The following is an 11,930-nucleotide window of genomic DNA, read 5'->3' as shown; positions in this document are numbered from 1 at the left end:
ATAGAGGGAGGAGAAGAAGGTGCAGGACATGAGCAAGCAGGCGTGACCAGGATGAAGGTTAGCTGAGACTATAGAAAATGAATTTTTAGTGGCCCCAGTCGGCAGCTCCCTGATTTTCACCAGCTTCATTCAGCAGCACATGGGTAGAGGTAAAGACAGTGGATGGTGGGAGCTATCTAAGGCTGAGACTCAGCAGGGCATCATCAGCAATAGGATAAGAGGATAAGGGTCCCAAGAGAAAAGGACAGTGAAGGGTTACAGTGGGTCCCCAAGGAGTCAAGATGGGGAAGTGATAGGGGAAAGAGGGGGGAGCAGGGAGATGGCCTGGGAAAGAACCGAAGAGTCAAGGAATTGGAGGTCATGGTGAAGATGAAGAACAGGGGTTGGGGTTACAGGTCAGGGGAAAGACGGAATGATAATGGATTGAGATCAAATAGGGCCGTTTCAGACCACAGAAGTGTGCATTTATGAGTGATGGGAAGAGCAAGGTATGACCATTGTGTGTGACTGAGATGGGGTGGAGGAGTGGGTCATGGAAAAGTAAGATGGATCATGGATCAAATGAGCTAATAGAGGTAAAGTGCTTTGCAGAACTTGGCGCTCTAGAGAAATGCTCACTGTAGTTCTTAGGTTCTCTCTCCCTTCTTGTACCAGTCCTAGTCAGCTTTCTGGAAAGACAGAGGAGTCCTTGTTTTCTAGTTATCAGGACAGTAATAGGCATCAATTTTGACTGCCACATGGAACCAGTCAAGGTCCTCACTAATAATGCTGCCAAGTATTCCTTGGGATTTCTTTTTCAACATCCTGGAGGCTTCCAATGGCCAAAAGACAGGGGATTCCATTTTGATGATGCTGGGTTTTATTTCTTTAGTCCACTGCCCCAAATGCATCTCTTGGCTGAAGCTTGAAATTGTAGTATTTGGGGTTTGTGGGAGGGGGGAATTCTTTAATTAAGTAAACTGAAAATTAAGGAGGTCACAGTGGGGTAGGGTGGATCTGGAACCTGAAAGGAAGTGGGTTCCAGTCACGGGTGGGATATTGACTAGTTGGTTGACCCTGGGTAAGTCAATGAACTTCCCTAGGCCTCTCTTTCCCCCCTCTATAAAATGGGATAATACTATCTATCTCTAATCACCTGCATCCCTCAGGGTCCTTGTGACAGTCCTCTCCCACTTTAATACCCTCTAATCATTATCTTCCACTATTTCTTCCCCCTTCATCTCCATTCCCTGGCCTCCCTGGGTTTAATCCCAGCTAAAAGCCCACCTTCTACATGAAGACTTTCCTGTTCCCCCTTAATGCTTATTTTCCCTCTGAGTGCCCCCCGTTTATCCTGTCTGTATCTTATTTGTACATAGCTGATTGCATTAGACTGTGAGGTCCTTGAGAGCATAGACTTTCAATTGCCTTTGTGTGTACATCCCACACAGTGCCAGACACACACAAAGATAATCAGACCTCTGATCTTGCCATTATGCATAAATGCATCACTCCTGTGTTCATAAACTCTGGCATTGCCTTATCTGACACAGGTGTTCAATCAGTGTTGGCTGACTTGATGCTCAGATGGAACAATGTGGCTAAAGTGCTTTGTACGCTTTACAGGGCTCTCGAGGTACAAAGATATTATTATTAGTGTTATTATTATTGTTGAGCATTTCAACCAAACTCGGAGCCCCAAATTCTGCACATGACAATGTCAGAGGACCCCCAACCTCAGATGGGAAGGGGCTCTAGAAGGGATCACCCAGCCCTGCTCAGAAATCTCATCACTTTCTTGGGGCCAGGATGGAGCAGATAAGCCAGGGGCCAGCAGGGAGCCCGAGGGCCACCAGGGAGCTGGTGGCTGGAGGGAGCCAGGGGCCGTAGAGGAGCCGGGGGCGGTCACCAGGGAGCCGGGGCCACCAGAGAGCCGGGTACCACCAGGGAGCTGAGGGCTACCACAGAGTCTGGCCACCACTGAGCCAGAAGGCCACCAGGGAGCCAGGGGACTGCCAGGGGCCAGAGAGGAGCCAAAGGATGCAGAGGAGTGGGGGGCCAAGGAGCCAGGGGCCAGCAGGGAGCCGGGGCTGCCAGAGAGCCGGGGACCACCAGGGAGCTAAGGGCTGGAGAGGAGCTGGGGCCACCAGGGAGCCAGAGGCCTGCAAGATCCTGACTGCCTCCCTCTGCTTTGGGGAAAGGCCAGATGGGCAGCTCATCTTCTCGAGGGAGCCTGTCCCTCTGCTCAAGGATGCTGTATTTTTCTTCTGAGCTGCTGAAGGAAGAGCTGCATAGAGAAGGGACCATGAGGTTCACGGCTGCTTCTGCCCTGCAGTCTGGGGATACCAGAAGCCCGAGAGCCTGGCTCATACCAGCTTCTGTCCCTCCAGGGCCTTAACCTGCAACTCTCCTCAAAGGACCTCTCCCACCCTCATTATAAACTTTTTCATAGCAGTTAATGGTGGTGAAATATTACATAAGGATCATGCTTGATCCTTACAAAATTCCCTTACTGCAGAGCATCTCTGTGGCTTCGAAGACCATACGTCCCCTTTGCTGACCACCCCTACCTCTTATATCCCTATTAGAATGGAAGCTCCTGGAGGGCAGGGACTGCTGTTTTAGTCTTGCATGTGGATCCCCAGGTCTCGAGACCCTGACATGGTGAACAATGCATTCATGAGGACGTGGAGGCTCAGCGCAGCCCCCTTACAGCTAGCTGGCAAACATCCTCAGAGACACAGCCAGTAAATGCCGGAGGTGATATGAGAGCCTCTCGCCTCCAGGTGCCCCTGGAATGCACCGTGCTCACGAAGGGACGTCCAAGAAGCCCTCCCAACACTGCTTACTGGTCTCCTGGCCTGAGGCCGGTCACTTCCTTTCTTGAGGGATGCTTCCTCTTGCCTAAAATGTAGAGGATCAGCCCAGGCCAGGGGTTCTTAACCTGCAGTCTGGGAACTTGTTTTTAAAAATATTTCGCTAAATCTACTTCAATATGATCAGTTTCCCCTGTGACCCAAGGGCATTTTATTCACTTAAAAACATGATTCCTAGAACTTTGGTGGGAGGGGGGGCCATTGGCTTCACCGGAACACAGCTGAAGAGCTCTGGGTCACACAAGATCTGGAAGCCAGCCCTGGACTAGGGGACTCAAGCTCTCAATCTGATGACCACGGGCGGGATGGAGTGGATTTGGTGTCAGGAAGACCTAGGCTCAAATCTAGCTCAGACACTTAGTAGGGTTAAGTCAGAGCAAGTCCCTTAACAGCTCTAAGCCTCAGTTTGTCCACAGGTAAAATGGAGATGGTATCTCTCAGCTCTCTCTCAGGATTGTTGTGAGGATCCAAGCGGACAAAACGTGCAGTGTTTTTCAAAGATTAAAGGACTGTGGAAATGTGAGTTATTATCTTTTTCTCATCTTTTCAATGAGCACTGAAACAATCATTACAGTATCATCTGAAAACAATCGCAGGAAATCACTTGCCTTCACGGAGTGCCAAGGCCGGCTCTGGCTGGAACAGAATTCCCCATAGCAGCATTCCCGTCCCTCCACCACCAACCTGTGCTTGCTCATAATAACTGACTTAATTAAACCGTACATGTTGTTATTATTTCCACAGAAGCCACAAAACGGTTTAATCACAAATAGGAACTACGCCCAGATCCTTGATCGGGGAAGCAGCTTAACGTTCATCCCTCGCTGAGATACAGCCCTCTGGTGGCAACACAAAGCAGAGGAATGGGAGGAAGGGGTGGAAAGAGAGGAGTGAAAAACAGAAAGGAGGACCTAAGAAAGAGCAGAAAAGTCAACAAGTCACAGAAGAGGAAGGGACAGTGAGAGCCACTGGGGAGCAGAGGAAACATATAGAGTCAGAGCATCACAGATGTCAGAGGCCCTCTGCTCCAGCCATTTTACAGATTAAGAAACTGAGTCACAGGGAGATTAAGATTAAATGATTTTGCCCAAGGGCATTCAGGCAGTGAGAGAAGTAAAATTTGCACCCAAGCCCCTGATCCTAAATATAACACTTCTTCTACTGAACCATGACTCCTCTCAGAGGACCTGGGTTCAAATCCTGATTCTGGTATTTCCTACCTATGTGACCTTTGGCAATGAATTTAACCCCTCCGGACCTTTTGCTTCCTCGTCTAGCTCTTTAATTCTGATTCTAAATAAGATTAATTGTAGGACCAGGGAAAGGACCAGGTTTGGGAAGAGGCTGAACCTCCTTGGGGACCGAGGACCTCTTACACATACTATGCCCCTGTAAGAAACTCCCCCTTCGCCCCAATGTAAGGAGTGCCATTAGTGATGGTGGCACAAGCATCTCTCCATCTCTTTGTGAAGGGTCTCCCTTAGAAAGTACTCTGCCCTCCCTCCCATTCTCCTAGTGGCTCCTACGATGTCTTCAAGAATCTCTCTTGCGCTGTGGAGTTCCTCCCACTGCAATGAAAAAAGAAGAATCTCCCAGTTTGTAGCCTTCATGTTTTTGCCTTGATGGCCCCAGGCCTGAATAATGCCCATTGCTTGCTGATACGTCACTGCCCTCTCCTTCCTAGGATTCTCTTACCTCCTCTGAGGGATTTGGGGAGTAGAAGAAAGCGGCTGATCCACGGAAAGGAATGCGGTCAGGGTGGTCCTCCCAGGGCTACTGGCCGTGCCGGGACTAAGCAGGCCCTGCCTGCCCAGCATAGGGGACAAAGTCCCAGACTGGTGCTACTTCAGGGTAAGTAACAAGCGACGGAAATCTCCCAGGGTGGAGTCACCAGGATCCACCGTCCCTGAGATGATCCAGAGGCAGCAATAATAACAACCACTTCAGACAACAGGAGGAAAGTGGCCACTGCCCAATGCCGTTTGTCACCGGCATGTGCCAAAGGGTGTGCCTTCTTCCCACTAAGAGGTTCTCCTTCCCTGCCACCAGTTCCCAGGGAAGCCAAGACCCTGGAGGCCCTACAGCCTGGGAATCCTTCAATTCCAGGCTACTCGGCTAGAGGAGCGCAGTAGGGTACCTGCAGCGCAGAGACCAAGCCACCAGGCATCTCCCTGGTCCTCCTGCTCCAGAATCTTGGCATTCAAAGGCAAACACAGCAACTCTGGGCCCCTGGAACATCCCAACTGACCTGAACCATGGGGGGAGAGGAGGAAAGTCTAAGAGAAGGAAGGTCATATGGACTATGGGCTGGGGGGAGGGGGAGAAAGAACCTGGAAAAACAGGTGGGATTGTCTTCTGGCTTTTCAGGGAAGAAAAGTCGGCAGCTTTTATACAACGGGATGCTCTAAGAGGTGTACAAGTGTTGGGATACAGACCTGGTGAAATCACCGACTTTCCAATGCATTGTCAACCCCCCAGGTGCCACCTGTTCCTTGACAGCCAATGTTCTCTGAGGCAACCTCAAGAGCCCATGGCTTTTAAGGGCTATAGACACTTAAAGCAGTTGGTACAGTCCAAATCTGGCTCCAGAACACTGCAGGATGCCAGCAGGACCATGAAGGAGGCCGTGGAAGTGCTTTCTTCCGTGGTTAAGAATACATGTTAGGATACAAGCAGTCACTCTCTTTACTCTAAGAGATGGCCTTTCCAGTAGGATTTGTAATGATAATTTAACAATGGGAATGTAATTTGGGCCCAAGGAGCTTGGACTCTTCACCATGGGGCCCCTCTACTCTGGACCCAGGCAGCCACAGACTGGATTCAGTCCTGGGGGAACCTAATCACCTCAAAGAAAGGCCAGCCTTCTTTCCTCACATTTCTTGGTCCTTCCCCATCCCTCGAGTCTGTGGAAAAATGAAAGTTTAAGCTTGGGCTCATGAATAGGGTCAGTCAACCAGTTGAAAAGTACTCACTTATTAAACACTTACTATGTGCTCATTGCTGAGGATACAAAGAAAGGCAGAAACATGGCCCCTTTGGTATAATTCTGAGTGGGAATGGCAAGAAGAAAGGTTCTATTTCCATCAGTGACTATGATGTAAAAACCAGCAAGTACCAGTCAAACTTTTTTTTAACAAACTGCACCACAGATGAGATATAGCCTGCTTCTTCCGCCTTCCCAGCACTATCCTTGATGCATAGAATGTATGCAGAACAAAGCCCTTTTAATAAAGTGCTGGGAGGGACCCTAGAGACCATCTCATCTAAGCCTCTTGTTTTCACAAAGGAGGAAACTGAGGCCCAAGTCATTTGCCCATGGTTACGTAGTTAATTATGCAGTAGCAGAGCTGAGATCCCAACTTGGCCATCCATCACCCCAATTCACCCTGAGGACCACTGGACCTTTCAGAGTATTGACTCAGATCTGGAAGGGATCCAAGATGCTATCAAATCCAACTACCTGATTTTACATATAAGGAAACTTAGGCCAAGAGAGGATAAGTGACTTGTCCACTGTTACACAGCTAGTAAGTGCCTGAGGTAGGATTTGAACACAGGTTTTCTGGACTCCAAGTCCGTTTTTCTACTGACCGTACCACCCAGTTGTCTCTTTCCATCCCAAAAGGAGAGGAAGCCAGAGCCTCTGATATGTGGTGTTCAATCATCCAATTGTGCCCAGTTCTTCGTGACCCCATATGAGGTTTCCTTGGAAAAGATACTGGAGTGGTTTCCCATTTCCTTCTCCAGTGGATGAAGGCAACAGGTTAAGTGACTTGCCCAGGGTCACATAGCTAATGAGTGTCTGAGGTTGGATGTGAACTCATGTCTTCCTGACTCCTGGCCCATCATGCTATCCACCGAGCCATCTAACTGTCCCATACATGTTGTCTCCCTCCATTAGAGTACAAGCTCCCTGAAGGTAGGCTACCCTTCTATTTGTGTCTGTAGGAGCTGGCGTATTGTGTTTTTCCATTTTAGTCATTGCCTCTATTCTATGAGGAAAACAAAAGCGTAGCACAAATGACATGCAAAATACATAGAAAGCATATGTCAAGTACGAAGGAGAGGAGGAAGAACTGTTTCAGGACCACAGCCCTTTAGAACAGCACCCAGGCCTGAGAGCTGCCCGCAACTGGCCCAACTGACCCCTTGCCAAAGAACCACGGCCTTTGACCCTCTGTGCCCGGTAGATGTCTCTGGCTTAGGACTGGCCGGGGACCAAGCCGATGAATCATAAAGCCATTCGGATCCGGACCTCACTTTTCCTTTTTTCTGCCCAGGGAGGACATGGTGATGTTGTTCTGATTTCCACCAGGGGGCAGGGAAGGATAAGAGAAAATACCAGCTTCCAGGAACCAGCCAGGAATCCACACCAGGGAAAGAGTGAAGCAGCCTATGTGAGTTTGGGCTGGGCTTTTGCTATAAGAGAAGAAGGTAGAAAGCAGAAAGCCAAGCTTCCAGGGGAGAACTTCAAGGTCATCCAAGAGCCTAAGTTAATAATGCTGTGAAAACCAGTAGAGCCAAGAGGGGTCAGAGGCATCATGTTGAAGCAGGTGTGGAGTCCAAGGATTTCGTGAAGGGTTTTGAAGTCAGAGTTTGCATTGGATGCTAGAGGTGATGGGGAGTCACAGAAGCTTCTTGAGATGTGGAATGACGTGGTCAGAACTGCGCTTTAAAATATCAGTTTGGCAGCTGGGTAGAAAATGGACTGGAGAAGGGAGAAATCATGTCAGGGAAGCCACTGGGAGGCTCTTGGAGAAGTCCAGGGGAAAGGTGCTGAAGCGAGGCATTTCTTAGGGTGACTGCAGGGGAGAAGTAACATAAAGCAATAGACAATGCATAAGAGGTGCTTTGTAAGCCTGAAAAGGGAAAACATCACTGTCAGCTATTACTGCTGAGAGGCAGGATTGTCCAATGGGTACGCTGGATTTGGAATCAGGAGATAGCTGGGCTTTAAATTCACTTCTGACACCTACTCATTTTGTACCAGGAACCAATCACTTCACCTCTTAGCCTCAGTTTCCCCCATTTAAAATGGAGGTAATAACCTATAGTAACCATGAATCGGGATTTTTGTGGGACTCAAATAAGATGATATAAACAAAACATCTTGAGGACTTTAAAGTTCTATGTAAGTGCCAATTATTATTATATATCAAAGTATCACAAGACCACAGACTATCAGGAGCAGACTTAGACCTGTAGAACAGGGAAAGAAATAGGGTCAGGGTGATTCAGGGATAAGTGAAAAGAACAGAAGCCTTCAAAAATTGTCCTCTCACCATCTTCAAGAGCCTCCTGCTTCTTCACACTCCTACTGCCTTCAGCTAAAAATCCCCAAAGACATCGTTAGCCAACACCATTAGAGTAAAAAATCACTCTCTGTTACCATAACGGTTGATTTGGCCTCCTGTCTGAAATAGTGTCCAGGTCAGGACACTTCCAAGAAGGATTTTCTTACTGTTTCTCAATAGGGGGATTCTGTACCATACTCTCCGCTCCAGATAAACTGGCCCATTTGCTGTTCTCAGTACATAACCTGCCATATCCTCTCCCCAAACCTTGGCACATGCTGTCCCCTGTGGCTGGAATGCATGACTTCCTCACCTCTGGCTTACACAACCCCCAACTGCTCCTTGACCTTGACCTCTGTAGTCCACCCTACTTGGCTCCCACTTCTCTTATTGCTACAACTGCTGCTGCCTTTGCTGCCCATCTGGTAGCCATGGAGGATGACTGTAAGCCCAACCAGCAAAAGCTGTAGGCACTGAAGGACAGTACCATGGCTGCCCTTCAGCTATATCCCGGCCACCATGGCAGCCAGCTCCAGCCACCATTGCAGCAGAGATCATGGCAAGGCCTTTCTTCTTCAGACCCTCAGGAACCTCAGTGATGAGCACTTTGTATGCTCCCTCCCTCTGTGCCATCTGGGTCAAGGTGTTTGGAGTTGAAGATTAGCTCTGTTTTAGATAGCCACTCAATCCCAAGATAAACCTTTATGGGTCAGGCAACTTAAGGGACCATGTAGACTGGCAAATACTTGAATAAAGCCAGCCATGTGCCCATTGCTTTCTGGGTGATAGGGAGCCATGCAAAGGCTGTGTGTGGGAGGCCATGACCTTTGCATGGATACCCTGGTTGCCATCCTTGGAATTAGCCAGCTGGGCCAGTGACCCTGCCCCATTGCAGTATCAGGTAGAACATTAAAGAAACATTTTGAATCCTTTAGGTTGAATGCAATCATGGTAGATGGACACAGTGTGGAGGAACTCTGAAAGTCCAGGCCAAGCATCAGCCAGTGGTTGTCATTGCAAAGATGTTCAAAGGCAGAAGAATCACAGGCGCAGAAGATAAGGAATCCTGGCATGGGAAGCCCCTTCCCCAAATCGTGGGAAGAACAAATCATCAGGGGTACTTCTAGCCAGATCCCAAGTGAGAAGAAGATTCTAGCAGCCATCCCCAAAGAGGATGTCCTTGTGGTTAATATCACCAACTTCCAAACAATATCTCTCATAAGTCACAAATCTGGAGACAAGCCGGTCATCCACAAAGCCCAGGTCCCAGCACTGGCTAAGTTGGGGCACACCAGTGACCATGTGACTACTCAGAATGGGGTCACCAAGAATCCCACCTTTTCAGAACTCTCCAAGAAGCAGCATCAGAGTTGCTTCATTGAGTGTTCCTAGGAAGAACAGAAGATGACAAGCATCACCGTGGGGTGCTCCACACAGGACGGGGCCAGGACTTTCCACAACCCATTTGCTAGCTTCTATACATGGTCATTTGGCCAGATCCATTTGGCATCAATCTCTGAGAGCAATATAAACCTCTGTAGCTCACACTGTGAAGTGTTCATTGGTGAAGATGGTCCTTCTCAGATGGCCCTCAAAGATCTCTCTTCACTCTGGGACATTCCCAATGGAATAGTCTTTTACCCAAGTGAAGCAGTAGAGTTAGCTATCAACACGAAGGGCATCTGTTTCATAAGGACCAGCCACACAGAGAATAGAGTCATTTATAATAACACCGAAGGTGTCCGGGTTAGCCCAGCTAAGGTGGTCCTACAGAGCAAGGATGACACTGTGACTGTGATTGGGGCTGGAATGACCCTCCATGACCCCTGGCCCAGGCCTAAGATGCCTGCCGAACATGCCAGACCAAAGCAAGGGTAGGAAAGAGAGAGGAACATCCCTTTAACTTTAAATGCCTTACTACTACACAGAGGATTGATTAAATTTAGAAGGAAATTTAAGGAAACAAAGACTATTTCCTTCCAAATTCAGCCTAGGTGTCCTCCTTTAAAAAGCCTGTTGGACCCCTCCCCTTGCTACAGTCACCACTGCCTTTCCCTGGGGGCTTATTTTGTATATCCTAATTTTCTCTGCATAGGTTCTTTCCCCTCACATTCCCCTACTAGCCCACCCTGGAAGCAGTCACTCTTTCCTTTTTGTCTTTGACTTTCCAGTGTCTGGCAAACAGTTGGCACTTAATAAATGCTTGCTGACTGAATAACATGACTCAAAGAAAAGTTATTCATGACAATGTACCAAAGATTAGAATCCCAGCGCTAGCACTGATTTTAAAGTTTTTATTTAATAATTGTCACATATGTTGGTTTTTTTTTTTAAATCAATTTCCAATTCATTTCCTCAGTTGCTTCCTTTTGATGTGAAGGTGACCCTGGGTTCTCAGAGGCCCGTGACTGGCAGAGCCCAAGCTCTATCCCCACAGCAGGAGAGGTTTGGAGACGAGCTTGGTAGTGGCTACTTTGTGGTCTAAGGACCAGCTGAGGCTGACCCAGAAAAGGAAATTTTAGCTAGAACAGCTCTCAAGGAGCCTCCCCAAATCTCAGTCTAGAATGCAAGGTCCCTGAGGGCAGGGGCTATTTCACTAGCACCCCAGAATAACTCTTGGCACTGAGTGGTACTTACTAAGCCCTTATTGACTGATAAAGACAGAGAGAGAGTTGATGGTAAGCTTTTTCTGTGCCAGGCACTCTGTCTGTATAATCATAAGCATCTCCAGGATAAGGTACCCACAAGGGGGCTAGGTGGCTGGTGAGAAGGTGAAGACGTTCACAAAGGGGGTCAACTGGGGAGTGACATGAACCTGTCTGGGATTCCTCCTGATATCGTGGGCCTGGCCAGAGGACCACTCATCAAGAGAGCGGGGCAGAGATGGCGAGTGAAGAGGTGAAGAAGTGGTCTGGAGAGTGGGCGATTCGGGGTTGAAGAGAACTGGGGTGGGGCCTTTCTTGGATAACGTCTGAGGGAGGACATCATCATCCTGGGTGATTGATTTGTGGGCTGCATGGAGGAAGAACCTACAGATAGTCTCAGGCCTTGGAAGTCAAATAAGCAAAACAGAAGAAGATGATTTTGCTGACTTCTAAAAGCAACCAACCAACTTGCACTTATTAAGCACTTGCTGTGTGCTAGGCACCGTGCTCAGCGCTGGGGTTGATGTTCAGTCATTTCAGTCTTGTCTGACTTCTCATGGCTCCAATGGGAATTTCCTTGGCAAAGATAGTAGAGTGGTCAGCCATTTCCTTCTTCAGCTCATTTTATAGATGAAGAAACTGAGGCACACTGGGTGAGGTGACTTGCCCAGGTTAAGACAGCTAGTGTCTGAGGCCCGATTTGAATGCAGGAAGATGAGTCTCCCTGACTTTAGGTAGACACTCTATCTGCCCATGCGCTGGGTATCCAAAGAAGCAATAAAAGAAAACAAAACAGTCTGCATCCCTGCCCTCAAGGAACTTACGTGCTTACAGCCTAATGGGGGAGACATGTAGAGAATATCACATACAAGACAAATTTGGAGTAGAGGGACGTTATCCTTAGAGGAGATGGCATGAGAAGCCTTGGGGCCAAGGAAAGGCAAAACAAAGGCAGGAGAAGGCTCCTCCTGCTCTATCTCTAACTTACTGTGTGACTTTGGCCAAGTCACCTAACTCTTCTGGGCATTGCTCTACGTGGGGGTTGAACCAAACAACCTCTATGTTTCCTTCTAGCTCTAGAAACCTCTGGCTCTACCAGGACCATTCGAGGTTTTTGCAGATATGTGCTCTTCAGA

The 11,930-nt window shown here is 48.4% G+C and overlaps 1 pseudogene; it reads left to right on the top strand.

Annotated features, from left to right (window-relative positions):
- Positions 1-8,668: 8,668 nt before the first annotated feature.
- Positions 8,669-10,027, top strand: LOC114040271 (annotated as a pseudogene).
- Positions 10,028-11,930: the final 1,903 nt, after the last annotated feature.

The sequence above is a fragment of the Vombatus ursinus genome, unplaced genomic scaffold, assembly GCF_900497805.2.
Source record: "Vombatus ursinus unplaced genomic scaffold, bare-nosed wombat genome assembly UNPS02012901.1, whole genome shotgun sequence".
Classification (NCBI taxonomy): Eukaryota; Metazoa; Chordata; class Mammalia; order Diprotodontia; family Vombatidae; genus Vombatus; species Vombatus ursinus.
This window is presented reverse-complemented; position numbering and strand designations above follow the sequence as displayed.